Source organism: Cardiocondyla obscurior, linkage group LG06, assembly GCF_019399895.1.
Source record: "Cardiocondyla obscurior isolate alpha-2009 linkage group LG06, Cobs3.1, whole genome shotgun sequence".
Lineage (NCBI taxonomy): Eukaryota > Metazoa > Arthropoda > Insecta > Hymenoptera > Formicidae > Cardiocondyla > Cardiocondyla obscurior.
This window is the reverse complement of record NC_091869.1, coordinates 8681180-8701463: the sequence shown is the minus strand read 5'-3', so window position 1 is coordinate 8701463 and position 20284 is coordinate 8681180. Positions and strand designations below refer to the sequence as shown.

The 20284-nt window shown below is 48.7% G+C and overlaps 1 protein-coding gene across 4 annotated transcripts in view; it reads left to right on the top strand.

Moving 5' to 3' along the window:
• LOC139103448 (zinc finger protein castor homolog 1) overlaps positions 1 to 20284 on the top strand; it is a 119280-nt gene that overhangs the window by 46966 nt on the left and 52030 nt on the right. Inside the window, exon 1 of one of the 4 annotated variants that reach the window (XM_070658119.1) lies at positions 1945 to 3147. The exons of 1 other annotated variant lie outside the window; for it this stretch is intronic. The gene's annotated coding sequence lies outside the window, so the exon portion shown is untranslated. Of the gene's footprint in view, positions 1 to 1944; positions 3148 to 20284 lie in introns of those variants that run through there. 2 more of the 4 variants (XM_070658117.1, XM_070658120.1) reach the window with 2 other exon arrangements.

Genomic DNA, 20284 nt, shown 5'->3' with positions numbered 1-20284 from the left:
ATACAGAAAAAGGGTTAAACCGGTCTTCCTGTTTCACGATTTTAGTTTTATACCGCGTGTACAGAGCGTAATAAAATTTATTAAAACCGTTTCACATATAAACACAAAAATATCCGTCTCGATTTAATTTTGAGAAACATTTTCAACGTTAATAATGTGAAGAAATAACGTGGTTATTAATAATTATAGTTGATAAAGTTTTATAAGCGGCGAAGTAAAATTTACGCGTAAAGCACGGTTTTGCTAATGAGAATAATTCGCGTGGAATTTCCATAAATTGACGAGACGCGTAATACTGGTAACGATCACCAACACAAAGAAGATACGTAGGAATACAAATACGAACAGAGCGATAATTGTGATAAATGAGCGCGTTAAGAAATCAAAAGGCAAAAGAACGTTCACACGGCGGATTGGTATAATCACGTGAATCAGGCCCATTTTCGTTCATGACTCTTTTCAGCTTTAATCATTCTTAATCCCCGTTACAAGCTACCCGCACGATGTAAATAGCTCGGAAACGTCAATCTAAAAGTTGGAAGGGATATTAATGTCGCGACGTATCAGAAATGTAACGGGAATGATAACACGCACGAAGAAGAAAACCTAAAAATAGTAAACTGCTCTTTATAAATGCTGCCTCTTGGCGAAATAATTGTGCTTTGTTCAACGAATTAATGTAATAATACAAATTTTTTTCTTTCTTTCTTTTTTTCTTTAAATTAATAATTAGTCGCTTTTTATATGATATAATAATATTAATTACTGCTACAAGATAACGATAAAAAAATTGACGCTGAAAGTTTTAAGACTAAGGCCTGATATTTTGCAAAAACTAATTATTATTCGCCGCCTTCTTTCGTCACATCCAATTTCTGCAACGCCGCAGCATCCCTCGTTTTCTCTCAATTAGTGACATCCATAGAAACCCCGAATAATCGTCACCCCTGCGTAACGCATCGGCGATAAGCATCGACAGCATCGTAAAAACCTTCGCGAGGGTTAAAAGTAGGAGTGTCCTTCGAGGGCAGTGGAGTGACGTCATTGGCTGGCGGAATCTTTCTTGCTGGGGCAATTCTGCGCAAGGGTGGAAAGTTAGCGCGCCCCGAAAACGCGTTTATCCCGTTGTAGTCCGCAAATCGTAACGATGCATTAAGTTTCTCGTTGTATAACAAAATAACGTTGAGTATTATTTAAAGAAATTACACGACGGGCTGAGAATAAAATTGTTAAATTTCCTGTAAAATTACGTCATCGCGGAAACATATCAGAAAGCGTCGAGCTAGCTTTTTTTGTCGTTCAAAATTAATTTAAAAGACTTTCGAGAATTTATCGTCATTAAATGACAATTCGTATTGTCATGCCATACATTATTCCTTCGTGACAATTAAAATAAAGTATCTGCTGTGCCGAGAAAATTTTGTTAGTCGACTCGATAAGGTTAAATGTCTTGCGAAACTACCCCCGCGTGGGTGCTCGTGCAGCCACCGGCCGCGTTGACGGACGAATTCACGACGGCAGGGCAATCTTCTGACATAACGATGCGAGCGGTTCGCCAGCCGGTGGACGAATGCGTGCGACGGCGGCCAAAGAGCGGAAGAAGAGGAAGGAGTCGCTTGGCGGTGGCAGAACTCCGTCTCTTTGCCCCCGTCATCGTCATCGTAACCGGGTGGAGGTATCACGGCGACGTCGGGGGCCGACGGGAAAGAGGCAGCGACATGCACTGTCGGGGGTGGGAGAGGCGGTGGAACAACGGCGAAGGCGGGGAGAATGCAACGCGTTACTGCTCTCTTCAGGGTGGGGCAATCTCCGGATCGTGGGTTGGTGGGGGCCCCCCGAAGTCCGCGGTCTTTCTCTGTCGGTGAAAGAGAGGCCAGGGGAAGAGCAGCCTGTTCCCTCTCTCTCCCCCTATTCCCCTTGTCCACTCCACCGTCTCTGTCTCTCACCCTTTGGAGGGGTTCAGTCATCTCGCGCCAGCCGAGCCACGCGCACTCTTCTGGCCTGACATCCTGGGCTCGCTGGAGAACCACCCTAAAGATACCGAAGGTGACGAAACGGTCGTTATCACTTGCGAGGGTGGCGTGCCCCTGTTCGCCGTCAGGGGTGGCGGCAGAAGCGCGTGGCGGACGAATTTCCGCGAGCCTGAAGAAGACGCGATACGAACCGCCCTCTTCGAACGTGGAGTTTGAAAGACCACCCCCACTTCTTCCCCCTCTCGAGTGGACGCGCGCGGACGCGCGCGTGAGCGCATGCCTCCCTCCTCGTCGCGGGTGCTTAGACTACCTCGGGAATCGAAGACACACGGGTACCGAGTTCCACGGGTGAAGAACCCGTGCGTGTCGTCTCGAAACAACGAGGATTCGTCGGAACGACAGTTTTAAAATAACGCGACAGCGCGGCCGACGCGGTGGAAACGACGTTCTCCGGTGCATTATCAACAAGGGACCTTGATCAAATCTGCGCAGTTGCGTATATCACTCCGCGAAGCTGTCATCCCTCGAGAAAAACGATCTTCCAATCGCGACACGACGAAACAGGCCTTCTAATCCACGTCTGTGATAACCTACGACCGAGAAAATCAAATCGAAAAAAGTGCAACATGCAGTTTGGCTACCGTGACGTACATCAACGGTCGCCGGTTGGTGGAATCGGTAATCTTCCAGCTTAACGAGATTATAGAAGGTCGAAGGCCGAGAATGCCGAATTACTCGAAAACATTTCAAAACCCGAGGATTTCACGCGACGGTGTTCGATGAGGGTGGACGCGATCTCACGCGGAAGTTTTCGAGGAAGAAGAGGTCTGGCGCGCGTTTCGTGCTCCTCGCGAGTCAGGACAACCCGCAGTAGGTCTCCGAGAAAGCCTCGTGGCAAGGATCGGTTGGCGAATTACCACGAAGACTCGAGTCCGGATCGTTCGGTGTGAGTGATCGTAGAAATTTCTGCGAGTTCAGTGCGCGGGGCGACATTGAATTTGTTCACATCTCCCGGGTGAGCAAATTGGAGCCGGCAGTCGGGTGGAATGCATTGGTGTGGATAATTGCGACAACTGGCTTACAAATCTCATCGCCGAAACGCATGCCAGAACTATGGTGATGTTGACGGGAGTGATTCGCGGGCGGAACGGAGATACCAACTAGAAAGTAAGAGGTAAAGTTTGCTTTTGGTACTGATAATTAAGTGGACGTTGATTAATCGACGTTTCACTGCGTAAGCTACGACTCGAGGAGTCGAAAAAATTGCAGATTTTAATGTCTGAAATTTCGAAACAATTTTGCATTTTAGAAAAAAAAAAAAGACAAAAAAAAATCAAAAACAGGAAATTTTCAATTTTATTCGACGCCCCGCTCTTTGATAGAAATACCGCGATAACACTTCGTAAATTAATTTATACACAGATATATCTATTTTATTTTTAAACGGTCGCACGAAGTTTTACCAGTTTATCAACTTGTCTCTAACGTTAACTGCGGTTGTTAACTCGCTTCGTGCCATCTTATTCTACGCTGAAACAAACGACCGAAGTGCGCTTCTGCTGGCGTGAACATTTTGCAAATCTCTATTTTCCGCATTCTTGCTATTTATTTGCGTCGCTTATAGGCAATAAGCGTCATCCATAAACTTTTCCTGGCCGAAACAACTTAAGCGACATTGTACTTAAATTATGCCGCGCACCGGTGATGGGTTACTGCACCGCGTTGTAAAGAAGTTGGCAACTTCCTTGTACCGTCCCGCGAGCTCCGCGAGAATTTTCAGTCCTCCGAGACGCGTCTCGAAGAAACGAAATTAGCTCGCGGAATTGTTTCCGACGAACTTGAACACAGATCGATCTACGCAGAAATAACCGCCGAAATATCCGCTTCCGTCCAGCTGCATCTTCGACTTTACGACTCGATTTTCTTTCCCACGACATCGCGTTCTTAATATCGTATACGTTACATTAGCGCCGTTGACTTTAAATTGTCGCCTGTGTGATAACGGCCACCAGTCGAAAATTATCATCCCGAACGTCGACCTTCCGGAATTCGACCTCGATCCTCGGCGACAGGAAGGTTCTTGACTGCGATTATGTCACTTCCTATTCCCCGTTTTATTTCTTTTTCTCGTCTCCAACAGAGAAATGCTGCTGGTTTTTTTTATATTTTTTTTTACGTTTATTCTATATATAGTTCTCATTTTTATTTCTTGCTTTCTACGAGCGCATAGATGTTTGGTGTAAAAAAAAAATATATTTATTTCGCCTGAGCCTAATACGCGACTTCATTCTGCTCGACAATATTCTTATTTGCGGTTAAAAGTTCCAAATCATTATACTTTCTAATAACGAAACATAAAATTAACAATTAAATTATTCAAAAATACAAAACGGTATCTCGAAGACAAAAACGTTTCGACGTTATTAAAAAAAAAAAAAAAAAAAAAGAAAGAGGTCTTTACTATCATAAATCAAAAGATCAAAGAGCGAGGAAGGAAACGTGGCATGAAACGATGGAGAAAATCGCGCGCGTCGATCGAATAATCAGGCGGAAAGCGAAGGAGACGGGACGTAACGCAGGAAGGAGAATGCCGCGAGGTAGAAATGAAGAAATCAGGAAAGGCGGAATAGGAATCGGCGGAGGATAGAGAGAACAGAGGACAACCGAGGAATCGTGTACGTTGATATACGCTGCGGGAACGGCGAAAAGAAAGAGAGAAGGAAAAGGGTCGGTCGAACGGAGATACGTGTACGGGAGGGTGCGAGGGGGACGGGTAAGAAAACCACGAAACAATTGGAGAAGCGGAGGCGGCCGCATTTCATGTTGCCTGGCATCGGCTCCCTTTAAAGAGTCTCTTGCTTTTTGTTAGCTCTTCGAAAATTATGATTGTTTGTCCGCGAGATTTACTGCTCGGAGGCTCCCCCGACGCGCCGTGCGCGTGTGGACGCGCGTACGTGTGTGTGCGCGAGACGCCCTCGAGAAGCACCGCGATCTTTCGCTAGACCGCGGGTCAGGCCTCGAGAAACGAGGGGGGTACGGGCAGACGGTTGGGGAACGACAGGAACGCCGGAGGTTTACCGAGATTAAAGAATCGAGAATTTACGGCACTTGCTACCAAACTGGTGCTCCACCGCGTCCCACCGCCCCGCTCGCCGCTTTCCTCCGCACGCTATCTTAATTTGCTGAATTAGCCGCTGTTTAAACTACGAGATTTCGCCTCGAGCCGAAAAGAAGTTCCGCCGAAAGCGAGAGCACGAGGCGCAATTCGCGCGAGTAAATCGCCCGGAGCCTCGTTTGAAAATTAATATCGGTGGCGGATCGGGAAAAAAAAAAAAAAAAAAAAGAAATTGTTTGCGATTCGAACCCCGCAGCTTCAATTAAACTCGCGTGGTTTTTATGCGCGACACAAGTTTACTCTCTGACGTCCGCTGATCATCCCGCGGATTACTTATCGCGGATTACGATCGGGAAAGAATGCGGATTAAGTGTTTATTAGCGCGACAGCTGTTACGAATATCGACGAAACGAATTGTCGGTCTCGTGAAAAGATCGCGACTTGGACCCGCGACGTTCCACGGGGGACACCTGTTGCCAGGGCTCGGTTTGACTTCCTCCCGGCTTTTCTGCCTTGCGATTTTCTCTTCCACGGAATTATTAAAGGCTCGGCGCGGCGCGACGAATCTTTATCCGGCGAGCTACCGGGGCCGCGAGACATTCGGCTGATTTATTCAGGGAATCTTATTGTGGCGGCCGAGAACAGGCCGGCCGAGTCGACGCGACTCCGTGGAGTGGATCCTCCTCCGGCGCGGCGATCGCTCTATAAATTTCACGAGTCTTTCGAACCCTATATTTTCTCGTTATCCTCGCGTTTTGCACGACACGTTTTATTAAAGTACGATAATTTTACGAGAGCCGGCCGTCCTCCCGGCCCCGGCCCGGCCCCGTCCCGTCTCATTTTTTTCTTCCATGCTTCGCCGCGCCAGATTCTCATCTGCCTTTTGTTTACAGTATTCCTACCTTCGGAGGCGACTCCGCTTCTCCGGCCTCTCCCTTCGCGCCCCGTCTTTTGTTGTTAATTATCTACAGTGTAACTGCATATGCTAATTCCGTTAATTACGCGCGGAGCCCTCAGTCATCGCCGCTAAGTATACTCGCGCGAGCAGTGTCAAAATTTTTAAGCATTTAATTGCGCGCACGACTTTTATCTCGCTCATCTGATATATAAATATATATACGATGCTAATTAAGACCATACGCCGCGGCCACGACGGCGAAACTCCGAAGACGTGACGTGTGATATGTCGATGAAAACGCGGGCCACGATACAATCTTCTTGTGCTTTTAATAACGCTTACACTCGCGCGAGTAATATATTCAATTTTACCCGCACGTGGCTTTGTTATCTGCGATGCAAATACACGGTATGGTGTTAATTACGATAGTATCACCGGGACGTGGTATACAGTAACGTTCGCCTACATTTAATACAGGTTCGACGATTTTTGATTTAAAAAAAAAAAACAAGAAAGAAAAAGAAAAAAAAAATCTTGGGCTCGCGCGGCCCGTACCGTTTGCAACGAAGGTCGATCGGCTTAATTAAGCACCGACAATTTTCACCCGCGCGTCAACGTTAATCCCGAACGTTTAATAATATTAATTGCACGAGCGTCACCACCGCGTAACATCGCGGTGCATCGCGATCGTTGTCGTTGACTTCTCGCGCATATATCCGGCCGCGCCGGCTCGGCCGAGGCAGCCTGGCAGTAAAAGGCCTAAAGTTTTTAATACTTTCAGTTGTTTTTATGGCGGCTGGCATTTGCTCTTTTTTATTGTTTCTCCCCCTTTCTTCGTTCGTTCTCTCCCTCTTCCTCCCCCGTTTTCTCTCGCTCTCTCTCTCTCTCTTTCTCTCTTTCTCTTCCCTGCTTTCTCGATGGAACGCACATGAGAGTTCGAGCATGTCGGAGGAAGAAAGAAAAGAGGAGATTCACAGTCAGCCCTCTCTGATGTACGACTCGACGGTCCGCGTGAAAAAAATCCCATAAACCAGTAAAAAAGCACGGGGTCTCTGGGCCAGGGGGGGTGGAGAACGGGGAGGGGAGGAGGACGAGGGGAGCGGGAGAGTAGAGGAAGGCGCGGAGCAAGCGGGAGCGAGAGGTTCCAGTATCGCCAAAGGAATTCCTCTTATGACGAACCACGCGTGATTTTCTTTCGTCTGCCTCCTTTCCGCCTCTCCGCCCCTCGACCCTTCGTCGCCGCAGCTTCACCCGACAGTTCCAATGCGCGTTTCTTCACCTTCGTTTCGGTTCTTTCTCTACCTCCTCTCCCCTCGCTCGCCCTCGGCCCCCCGTCCTATTCTTTCGCGAGTGTTAATCTTGCGCATCTGCCTATCTAATGGGGTCTTAATTAGCCGTAGTTGTGCCGGAGTTTTACGTCGCGTACGTTACAAATGCAGGGAAGTAAATCTTACGCGTAAAAGTTTTTACCTCTCAAAGCGGAATTTTTGCACTTACCGATATTGCCATTTTTTATTGTCGCGAAATATTTGCAATAATTTTTCGTATCTTTTGGCATTCATGTTTTCTTTTCTTTCTCTCTCTCTCTCTCTCTCTCTTTCTCTTTCTGTCTCTCTTTTTATTTGCGTACAACTCAATCGTTCATCAAACCGAGCGGACTGAATGGTAAATTAAAAAGCGAAGACAAAAGCGGGTCATGTGACAAATGACAGACACATGTGCCATCGTGTTTCGCGTTTATTATTTGTGCCTGCTTCGGAGCTCTACACGGCCTAGAAAACACATTCTCCTTGTCGTCTTAGTCAGCCTACACTCTCCAAAGATGTATTTGCATAATTAATTTATTAAATCCCCATTTTTCTCTTTCTCTCTCGAAGATTTCGGAGGCTCGAGGACGGCGCGTGTTTTATTAAATTTTAATCAAAATTACGTCAGACGTGTAATTAATTCAATTTCGAAAAATTAGTTACCGTTCTTTAGACGTCAGTTAAAATGATCGGTATTTCGTCAACAGTTGCGCGCATCCGTCATCGTGGCGAGGCAAAGGAAATTGTTATCCCCGCGACTTGGAATGAATTCTACATTGTTCACATAAACAACGGCAAAAGTGGCGGCAGGGTAATTTCGCCAATGATAATCGATCTCACGGATATGCAAATTTTGGCGGTATGACGCGCGCGCGTAGTAAATACCAGCGCGAATCATAATTCTCTACGGCGGGCAGTAACGAAGAATCAGCGCTTCCTATGAATAGTTATAGGCCGTTTCGCATAAATTAGGCCGCGAGGAATTAATAGCTAATTCAGCAGGTTTTCAATTACGGTGCAATCGAGAGTTCAGCGGTACGAAACTTATAAATATGGAGGCGAGTCTGACGGGCATCGCCACCGTGGCTGGACCGTGGGCGAAGATACTTTTGCGGGCGCTGTCGCGCTAATTATCGAATTAGCACGCGATTCCTTCGCGCCGGGGCACCGCAAAAGCTTGTCACGAGCGTTTCCATTACGAGCCGCTGTAACTGATACGAATCGACAAGTTGCTCTCCTGACATTTCAAAATATTAAGTTACAGCTTATAAACGAAGAAAGAACGTTTTTTAACGTCGAATCGCCGGGATATCTTTAGCTGTATTCGTGATTCCTCGGCGTATGAAATCGCGGACAAAAAAAATTGTTTAACATTATAACGCAACCGTTCGTCATCCCGTTTCTGGGCCCATTTACCTGCTTCGGTTTCGAGACCGTACGAATCTCACGCCGCGCGAGATGCAAAGTTTCTGCCGTCGACGCAGAGCTCGCCTCGGCCGATGCCCCGGTAAACGTTTCCCGCGCTACCATCGGGCTCGGCGTCCGATGAATTATATTTTGACGATCATCTCGATCGAGGATCTTCGAACCGAGCACGACGGAAGAGGCGAGGGGCGAGGGCGAGCGGGGAAGAATAAGACGGGCCGCCCCGATCGCAACTCCGTCCGTAATTTCAGATAGAGTCGGTGCCGGGTGTTATTAAACCCGATAGGCCAGCGAGCGTTTCTCCCTCGCGGGTGTTCCCCGGCTTCAATTTAAATCGGTGACTCTGCTCTTCTGCACCCACCCTGTCCCTTCACCCTCCCTCCCGTCCGCATCCCTCGCGCGCGTACGCGCATCCACCCTCCGAGCCACGAAGTTGGGGCCCCTCGGGGGCCCCGATTCGGTCAGCGACGAGACGGAGAGGAGTAAGATCTACGACAAGGCCCCGCGGGAGAATAAAGGCGAAGGAAGAAAGGACGTCTCCTCGCTATTTGTTACCTTTGAAGATAACGACCGGTTATTAACTCCCGGTAATTATCGATTTCCATTATCGGCGCGATTCGCCGTCAACCATCACGTTCGAAGTCTTGTGCTCTTCCCTTCGCCTCCGCGGCTCCTTAAGTTTCTTACATTCGGGAAATAGGAGTTCTCGGCGCTGTTCTGGCAAATTTTAGGTCTTGGATTCTTTTTCTTTTTTTTTTTTCTTGATGTCGAATCCGCGGTTAAAAATTCAGAAAGAAAGCAATTATCGCCGGCGTAAAAAATTGAACGTATCACGTGGCTTTTTAAAAATTGGTCCCGAGCTCTCGTCATATTGGTACGTACAACAAGCGCTTAATGGTGTCATAGCTGAGATCGTTTGTCAGGACGAGTCTCCTGACAAGTCAATGCCACGTCAGTCAAAGGAAGGCTCGTCGTGTCTCGCTGTGAATTATTCGCGATACGTTGCCGTGGGCAGTTCCGTTTAAAAGGAGCTCGTGCGAGCCAGGTCAAGAATCTCGCTCCCCTTCTCTAAGAGATTTCTAAAGCAAATCTTCTCAAATTTGCTACGACAAAAACCGCACGCGTTTAAACTCGATTCTTAAAATAATTTTAATTTCTTTTTTTTTTTTTTTTTTTTTTTTTTAATTCAGTGGGAATACTTATTTCGCGAAGAATATCGCAACGTTATTGCTTTCGTTTCCGAGTTGACTTTACTCTCCATCAAAATTTCAATTTGACAATTTCTTTTTTTTTTTTATTTCTTTTTTTTCTTTTTTTTTTACACCGAATAAAAAATCGTAGAATATTAAATTCGCGTTTCGTAACAGCGCGTGATCGAGCGAAATATTAATTTCGCTCGTAAAAGCTTTACGATTAAACTCACCGTGCTGTAATGCCTTCCCAATCTTGCGTTACGAAAAAAAGTCTCGCCTGCAGCGAACGGTGCACATCTTCCGCGGTCATCAGAATATCAATGACAGCATTAAGAGTGATCCACGCTTGACGAGCTATTAAAAATGCTGGTAATGACGTACAAGCGAGAACGCGATGCCGCGATCATTAAGAGCAGCGTCCAAATCTCCGGGGCGTCGAATCTCGCGCGCGGAGGCGCGATCGTAAATCGACGCTGTGTGCCCGTCGAAGACTATAAAGGTACATCGGGGGGATACCTTTCCGCGGGACAGGAAGTAGTTGAAAACGCGAGTCTACGGGACTGTCTCCTCGCGACCGGTTCTCGCGCCTGATCGCGTTTCTATCGCGCTCGCTACTATCGCGCGCGTACGATCGACCGTTATTCAGAAATTAATTCATAATTAGAGCGGAGCCCACCTATGGGGAGAGCCTAACCCACATTCCAGCCACCGGCCGTCCCCGCCGGCTCGGTCAGACCGGCGCGCGTTTCCAGCTTTTCTTTTCTGTCCTCTCTTCGCCCGTCGTCGTTGTCGTCGTCGAGTCTGTACCTACGCTCCCCGCGCTTCTCCCGCTTCTTATGCCATCTCGCCACCTGGTCCACTCACCTACGCGCCGGCAGCGACTACCGGCAGCCGTTTTGCATGGCTTCCCCGCACGGCGCGGCAGCCGGCGAGCGTGTTATTCGCGTTATCCGCGTGCCTCGGCCGCGCGCACCACGGCGACACTCCTTTGTAAGAATGCGCCGCGACACCGCGGCTGCCAGATCAGCTGATTGATTCGCGTTCTCCGACAGAGATCTGGTTTCCAGCGACGGTATTTGCACACGCGCGCACGAATACCCGTTCTCGATCGAGAATACGAATCTACCGGCCGCGGAACGAATGCCGCGCTCTTGATGTAAACTCATCTTGACAAATCCCTATCAAACGTCGGAGCTTAACAGGACACCCATGGCAAATTCCGACCCGACCTCGTGGTGAATTGTAACGTGGGAGTCGAAGAATTCCGCGTCACTTCGGATCGCGATATACCTCAAAGAATAGTCTCTTAAAAATGTGTATATTATTTATTCGAACGCCAGCCGTATATTGCGAAATATTGGAGGAGAGAAATACTTTCCGCTGAGCTTAAAAAAAAAAAAGAAAAAAAAAACAAATGAATATTTTCGTCGAGCATCCATCACGAGATCGTAACAATACTCGGCCTGGCGACGTTTCCCGAGATTGTTTCCTTCGCGGCCGCGTCTGCCGGCGATACGTTCCGTCCCGAGAGTCTTCTGCGTCATTTCGCAGTGTCATAGTTCACACGTTAATAACGGCGTGCGCCCACGTCGGTTTGAAATCATAGTAGGCCGTGCCGGTTGAAACGCGATATCGCGTTAACACGGACGCGACGGATTAGAAAGTGGATTTCAGACGTTACCGTCCTCTCCGGGATCGGTTTTCAGATGCGATCGCGCAGCCAAACCTCCTCCTCCACCTTCTCCTTCCTTTTCGCGATATCGATATTCGTCACGCGCATTATCAACGTTCGCGATCGCGCTCGCGATCCGCGCGCAAAAGATTTCGGGCGCACCTAGCAACGTTCGCCTCGATACGACACTTTCGAGCGGCCCGCGATTTTTTACTTTCGTTCACGTTTCCGCGTTTTTTCTGCAAAATCGTTCGGAACGACCTGCCGTCAGAAAACGACGCGGGTCGCGTTATCATCTTCCGTGCTGCTCGTACCTGCGCGATAACGCAGCTGCAAGAAGCTCGGAGACGCCGTAACGGAAGAACGCACGTTGTCGGGCTGTAAGTGGGTCAGCTGGATTCTGGTTGAAATGCATGAGTACGCGCGCGTGTACGTACCGTTGCTTTTGTCCTCGCGAAAACGTCGAATTTTACGGATCAAGGAGTTGCAGAGAGAAAGAGAGATAAAAAAATAGAAGAGGTCAGTAATTTGCTTAATGTTTAATAAATTTTTTTTTACATTTCAATATGCGCGCATTCACACGCATTGCGCAGTACAAAATATATATTGAAAGAAAGAAAGGAATCCGAGCCGAAGTATCGATGACTAAATCGAGGTTGCGTAATTAAAATTCACGTATCGCGTGAGCGACGGCACGCGTATCGATGAAGTTCCGTGCGCTTCGTGAACGCGGATTTCGAGCCTCGGGCTTCGAATCAAACGCGCGAGAAATTCGAGAATTTAGCGAAAGCGGAAATCGCTTGCGCGTTCATCGATAAAGGCACGATTCCGGCACTCCGTCCACGTCGCTCGCGATAAAGTCAAATCGCTGACTCGATGAAGTGCCATCAGGTCGTCGTCCCATACACATTCCCGTTTCTGCTCCCGTAGCTGGTTACGTCCCTCCCTTCCTCCTTTCTTCCTCTTTCTCGGTATTATTTTTATTCCGTTCTATTTTTTGCGCGCATATTAATTAGCGATTGACTGAGCCGCGACACGCGAGGCTGAAAAATCGTGACGAACAACGACCTCTGATCTTGAATCGCGTACGCGCGGTTACGCGGGAACGAAAGCGACGGACAAATACTTTCCGCGATAAATTTTATATAAATTGCCGACTTCTCCGACGATTTCGACACAGCGCGGAGTTATCGAATGCGTTTCGGCGCTCTCGCAACTTTAATATCAAATAAATCTTATGCAAGTTCACGGCAGCTTTTATTCGGCCGGCTGAAATCGACGACAAAGCGCGTGTGTGTGCCTGATATCGCAAGGTACGTAGAGTTCGTGGAAAGAAAAAGGAGGCGATATTTCGACCACGCCGAAATGCAATTCGTCGCGCGACAAGAGGTCGTTGCACCGCGCGCCCTTCCTGTTTCCACCTCGCGTTACCTCCAACGCCTTCGCTCGATCGTGCTTTTGCGAGGCGATAAATTACCTCGGTGCGCCGCGATCGCGGCGATCCTCCCACTTGCGACGAAAAAAAAGAAGGAAAAAAAAAAGAAAAGAAAAAAAAACGAGGGCGAAGAACCGCGTGACAAATCTATCCGCGATCGATATCAATCGCCGGTAGTCGAAGTCGAATCACGCTCGTTTTTGAGAAAAGACGTGCGTGAACGAGGCCGTAACTTAATTGACGTAGAGCTCCGGTTTATAATACTCGCGTTGCATGTTTCGGTGTGCAATTAACATTGTATAATCTATGCGATCGTCCAGCGACGTCTGTTGTTTCGTAAAACGTGTACGCCAATGACAAACTGAAAATTACGCCGTCGATGTTTTTTTCTTTCTTCTTTTTTAAACCGCACGCGGACTCTTCGCGAGTTGATCCGCGCGCGTCTCCGGAGGATTCGAAGCTCCGGGAATAGCTGAAAATCGGTGGCTCGCGATCGCGGATTTCGGGAAACAACGCGGGACACCAAGGGACCAGCGGGACAAGATGAAGACGAGCAAGACAAGCGGTGGCCCGGCGAATCGTAAATTTAAATTTAGAGAGACGCGTGCACGTGAGCGCGTTTCCCTCCGCCCTCCCTTCTCCGGGGGGTCTCTCCTCTCGGCGTCTCGCGGCTTCTCAGCGCCCACATCCCGCCACTCTTTCGGTCTCTTCTCTCGCGGCGGCCTCCACCGCGCACCCGAAGCGCGAGGCTCGAAAGAGTTGCCGATTCTGCCCGCTCGGTACCCGCTTCCCAATCTGAATTTCAAAACGCGTTGCGAGACTCCTCGCGCGGCCCGGAAAAAGTCGTTCCAATTTTGAAGTCGGCAGCCGTCGCCTCGATCGACATTCCCGATCGGCCGTCTCAATAAGGAGACGAAAGATCGGCGGGAGATCCGGCGGGCGTGATCGCGCGATTTTCGCAAAAACCGTGGTTGTCCATCTCGCGCATTCTCCTCCGCTTCTTCGTCTAACGTTCCCCTGGTACGATATTCGCCAGTTGGCGTACGTATTTTAATTAAGAAATGAAATATTGATACGCTGACAGAAGCCGTACTTTCGACTACGATTTTCTCAGCGTGTTTATACTAATGATTAACTCTATCGCGATACGTTGCGCACGTGTTTTTTTTTCTTCTTTTTTTTAGCCCAACTGAATTCGCAGTGAATTGTAATTCAAAAGAGACAGCCTTACGTGACTTCGAGTAAATTTGAAAATAGCCGGGTGGAGAAAAGCTTCGCTTACGGCGCGCGCGGTGGAACGCAGTAAAGGAACGGATTCTTGGCAATTTTAGCGAACACGCGAAGTCAAAAGACGCGGCTAAATCTACGTAAGATTCGTCGCGTCCGTTATAGACAGATCACGTTGAGCGCCGGCAGTTGGCACGCGGTTCGGCAAAAGAATTTCTCGAGGGCTGCTCGCGCGTCAGCTTTAAATTTCCCTTGAGCTCTTCGCTTACCGAAAGACCTGATTTTATTGCATATTAAATCTTCGCTTAAGATTTAATATAAAATAACATCACTAATGACACGATAGAATTTGTAATAGAAGGTGAATAATTTTTAATTAAACTAGTAAAAAGAAAAAAGAAGAAAAATTTAATGAACGTTGGCAAGCGATTCCGATTTTATTTCGCGACGGAGCCGACACGCGCTTTTGCCGCGAGGAGGGATATTTTCGTAAGGCATCGCGCGCGACCGTAAGTCGCAGAAGGAAGTTTCTTTAGATACTCGGCCAGCGTTTGGCTTCTTATCTCCACGTCATGACGTTCAGCATTCGAACGCCCACTCACGGAAGTTAGACTTCCTCATTTAACCGCGGGGACTTGGTCCCTCGATTTTAATTTTACGTAGACCAGTCGCGTCTCGAGTAGTCTTAGTTTCATGGAGAAAAAAGAGAAAAAAATAAAAAAATAAAAAAAGGGACGTGGACTTGCACCACGAACGATCCTTTTTGCAACGTTCGAAAGTCTCGTTTACGTTCCGTGTAATGAGAGCTCGTTAATTTGACTGCTTTTATTGCTTTCCTGGCGTAGCTATAATTCTCCAACGATCTCGGGGGAATAAATCGCTGTTTTGTCTCGAGTATCGCCACCGATATTCTCCGTCTGTGGAATTCGCGTAAATTTACCTCATGCCTGGGAGATCGGGGGTACACGCGCACGTATCGAGTAGGTGTAACGTATGGCTCGCCGATTTAATGCCGCGGCCGGGTATGTAACTAGGCCGCGTCGCGGTTCGGGTGTGGCCGTCGCGCATTGTTTCTGAAATTACGATATCGTCGTTATTAATATTTATATATTGCGCGCGGAGAATCGTCGGCTGCTGCCGACGACTTTCTAAAGCGTCTGGATGCCATCGTTCCGCGGAGGCAACTCGGCTACGTCTCGTCAAGTCCGTCTTAATCGACGAGTCATTGTCACGCGCGCCAAACGACTCGGAAATAAATTGATTCTGCGTCCGGAGTTCGTTATTTCCGATGAAAATAACCGCCGACGTCCCGGCGGATGGAAGAAGCAGGCGAATTAATTTGTCGCAAATCGACGACGGAGTTGTAGGAGTTCGGTGCGATTTATTAAGTAGATATTGGGCGGAAAATTGGGATTCAAGGCTAGTGGCCGTGGCTTGCAGATTGCGAAAACGAACGTGGTCGTGTTTCGCGCCTAACCGCTCGATATCCGGACGCCCAACGGAATCAGACGGCTGATCGACGTTTCGGGGGCGCTCGTTTGTCACGCGGAGGAGCCGGAATCCATTTGTCCCTGCGCGATCCGTAGCGTCGGGCCGCAAGCCGGCCCTACCTGCCCACGGCCGGTCGCCGCACGCTCGCCTCTCTCCTTTTTTAATTATTCCGTCCTTTTTACGGACATTAAGATAAGCGACGGTGCGGGTCGCCGGGCTATCGGTCAAAGTCACGCGGAGTTCGCCCCGCGATACGTTCAAACACGGAAAGGATTGTTCCTCCCTCGTTTCTTTTTTCTTCCTTTTTTTTTTAGCTCTTCCGATCCATCTGCCTTGCCGTGTCATACCGTCACGCGTCGACGAATTTTCGACTCCCTCCTCGCGCACACCTTCGCCTCGTCCGGTCCTTTTTCTCGCTCCGAGAGGCGGATCGGTTGGCGTATAGCCGTAAAGTGGAATGAGCGATATCAGGGAGCCGGCAAGGGCTCGGAATTATCTTTTTTTTTTATTTTTCTTTTTCTGTTTCTTTTTTTAATCTTCCGCGAGCGCGTTTCGTTGGGATTCCATCGCGGTGCCGTGGGTGAACGAGAACGCGTGGATTTCTTCTTCGGGGGCATCGCGTCACGGTAATGGACGACTGTCATAAAAATTCAGGCATCGCTCCCCGGGGGCTTCTCGTAATTATCGGATTTGAATTCTTCATATCACTCGCGATCGACTCATTGACATTTTCGTCGAGTTTCACTCGTTGGAATTCCGCGTCTGTGCCCACGTTGCAATGTTCCTTCTCTACAATGAAAACGTGCACGTAGATAACCGACACTCGTACGTAATCGCTCGCCTCGTAGGTACACATGAAAGTCCCGGGTAGTTTCTCCGCGGCTTCGATCACCGCGGAACTTCGCGACGCCGCGAAATATTCGCCGTCGCGCTCATAATCGCGCACGTAATCGTCAGTTGCAGAACTATTGAAACAAGTGATTGCAACGATCCATTGTCTCGTAAAAAATGAGAAACGTCTACGAGGCGTACGATTACAATAAACAAAGGTGGTCCCGAAGAAAAAAAAAAAAGAAAGAAATAAAAATAAAATAAACGGAAACCATGCCAAAGTCTTCAATCGCGTTCGCGATCGCTCATTAATACTCACCGCAGTGTCTCGCGTGATAATTCACAAAAATAAGTACCCAACGTAGCGGAGAATATCGACGCGAGTCGACGATATCACCTACGTCCCCGCGGCACACGCAACTCATTGACATTTTAATCGAGTTTCGCGGAACGCGCGCCGGAACTGCGATCCTTGTCGCCGGGGGCCGCGCGATCACGCGGCGACGTGACTTTTCCTCCGCTATAAAAATGCGCGTCCGGTCGGAATTGCAGCTGCGGGTTCGTTTAATAAACATCGCGGGCCGACGGTAACGCCGAAAAAGGTCAGCCCCCGCGAGGGGGGCCGCAGACAATGGCCGGGCACGAAAAAGGCGCGAAATCCAGAATGCCGCGGCCGGACGGGCTCGCTCGCGCGCGCGAGCGCGCCGATTGCGAAGGTGCGACACGTTCGACGCACGTCTCTCAAATAAATTATCAACGCTCCGGCATTCACCGCGGAATCGTACCTCGGTGTTACGGCGATATATACCGGTGCCGGACGGACGGATATGCTGGATATGGCGAAGGGGACGTCGAGCGGGCATGCGATCGTCTTCGTTCACCCACTTTACCATACCCGTAGAAAAGTCGGCCCCCTTAAAGGGAAATCCTCGATACGTGTCTCTATTCGAGCCTGCCTGACACTCGCGTCTTCATTAAGCCCGCTACGGTTGACACATCTCGCGGCATACGTGACGCTTTCCGAGAGATACGCGTATCGCGCTGAAAGAATATGAGTTACGCCTGTCCGCCGGCGATCGATCATTGTAATTTAAACGGATGTTTTACAGACGGGTTCTATCTCTCGTTTTTTTTTTTTCTTCTTTTTTTTATTCATGACAGCGTTATAAATAAATATAATGACAGTAAAATTATGCATATCTGGATCACGAAGGAGATAAAAATGCAACGCGTCTGGTAATTTGTATTTTTTTTCGGCGCGCACGTCGTGAATGAAGAGTCCTCAATCGATTTCAATTGGTTTTTTTTTTTTAACTGATTAAGGTATAATACATACAAGGCTGACTGTGATATAAATTACATACTGCAATTGTTTCACATTATTCTGCTATCATTGGCATGCTCCTTTCGGTACTTCATGATCTTTGTTAGGAATAAAAAAAATATATACACGTGCGAAATTAAAGCACAATTTTTTATGCAGAGGCATTTTTTAATTTTCCGTTTCGATGACTTTAATACGTAATTTTTCTTCGCGACGCGACACAATTATATCGCGCCGTGAAAGGATTTAAATCCGTTAATTCCATTATGCGAGCTCGGTTCTTGCGATCCGGACCACTTTGGGTTGTCGTCCGCGTTCGCAAAAAAGTTCATCTCGATCGGCGAACGGTGAGAATAAAGGAGGCTGAGGGGCAGGAGGGCCGGCGAAGAAGCGAGAGAAGAAGGGAGGCGAAGATGCGAGTCTGGCATCATCTTCGGACAGCGGGCAGCGCCATTATCCCTCGTCCATTTGAATTTTCAAGTTTCGTAATAACGACTAATACGAGACAAATGAAGCGCGCGAAGAACGAACGGAGGGAGGGCAGGGGGGAAACGGGGGAGGGGGGAACGGTGAAGAAGAGCGGTGATTAATGGAGTCTCCGCGGCGAGCGAGAGCTCGGCCCGGATAAGATCTCCGATGGAATTCCCGTGGCTTTTATATTGGATTTCTTTTAAATTCGTTACTTTATCCGGCGCTATGTTAATAGCGGCCCGATATGAGAGCTCGCGGTTAAGAGGAGTTCATTTATCATTCCGCGGCGAGGAGAGTCTTTCCTGCGCGCGCGGCAGCGGCCTCGAACTCCACGCTGTTCTCCGCATTAGGAACGATTCATACGTCTGTAAAGCTTTCCCTCCCCCGTCCGCGTATTCAGTCACCCTTCCGATTGTTGTTTCGGAAATGAATTTATTACCTCGCTCGAGAAGCGCCTCGATCAACCGGGGCGAGCGCGCGTCCGCGAAATGGCCTTTATCTCGTTCCTTCCGAGGGCCGTCGTTTCTCTCCTTTCGTTTCGCGGTAGATTTTGCGCCCCGCGATCGATCGGTCTCGTTTTACTTCGCGCGACGACGATTTATGGCGTAACGAAGTCCAGGCGTTTCGTGCGCCACGTCGCGAGGATGACGCGTCGCGAAAAATTATTTCGCGCACGCGGCCCTCGCTAAACACTGTTTTATACCGCCGCCTTAATAACGCCCGCGATACCCGCGGCCGAACGGGGTTCATTTATCACTCGACGTCGCTCGCATAGGCGAACCCGATCTGCCTCCTCGGCCTCGAACGCCGCGACGTACGGTGCGTTAGATCGTAACGCGACTCATTCACTCCGATCGAGATTTTCGATCTCCGAAGAAACTGCTCGCCATTGTTCTCTCAATAAACCCGCGAATTCACGGCGATATATTAACGCAATAATACTCGGGGCGGTAACTTTGCATCCCTCTTTTATTTTTATTATTTTAATTTTTTTTTTGTAGGTGAATTTAATTAATTAATAATAAATTACACAATGCGAGGTGTCTTTAATACCTTGACTCTGTTCTCCGTCATGGCTAATTTATCAAACTAGCTGCAATTTTATTTGCGTTAATATTAGACCGATTGTTCATTTCTGTCTCCGGTATTTCGTTTCGCTCGCTAATCCGCCGGTTACCCGAAAGTTGTGTCAGCGACTTTGCTTTCCGATCACGGGCGGTTCGATACGATCGAGCCGTTTCTTCGTTCCCCGGGAACGAGGAAGACGTTCCTCAACTTGGACGATCGGTGTCAGCGGCCGAGCGGAAGTACTTTCGCCTTGGAGCGAGACTCGGCGCCTCTCGAGACGGGACATTTCGCCTTTTCGCATTAGGATTCACTTCCCACCGTGATTAATTGGGGCTCATTAACATCGCGTAGCTCGCCTCGCTACTCCGACGCGCGGCTCAGAAATAGACGCGTCTCGCTGGTGTGGGTAGGAGCCGATGCCGGGGCTCATTGTGGTTTAACCCCGGGTACAACGTCCGCTTGAGACTCTCACTCTCCCTACTATCACCTCCACTCTGCGATTACAATAACGCTTTCGACCTTAGAACCCGTAAGAAAGTCCATTGATCGAGATGGCTAGTGATTGCGGGTACTAGAAGCGAATTGTCCGCCGTCCAATTTTCCGCCCGCCGCAATTGGCGGCTCGCGGGCAATTTGCACCCATAAAGAAGCGATCGCGGCGCGTCTGGCGAGAGCGTTACGTCGGCGAAAAAGGTACCGGGGCGACACTCGTGGGTGCCCGGTACTTTTGTCGCCGACGATACCTCTTAATCCAGATCGAAAATATGTAAATAAATTCACTCGCGGCTACGGTAGAGCCGGATGCCCCGCTCTCCGTATTCCCCGTCGAAAAAGTATTTTAATAGAAACGATTC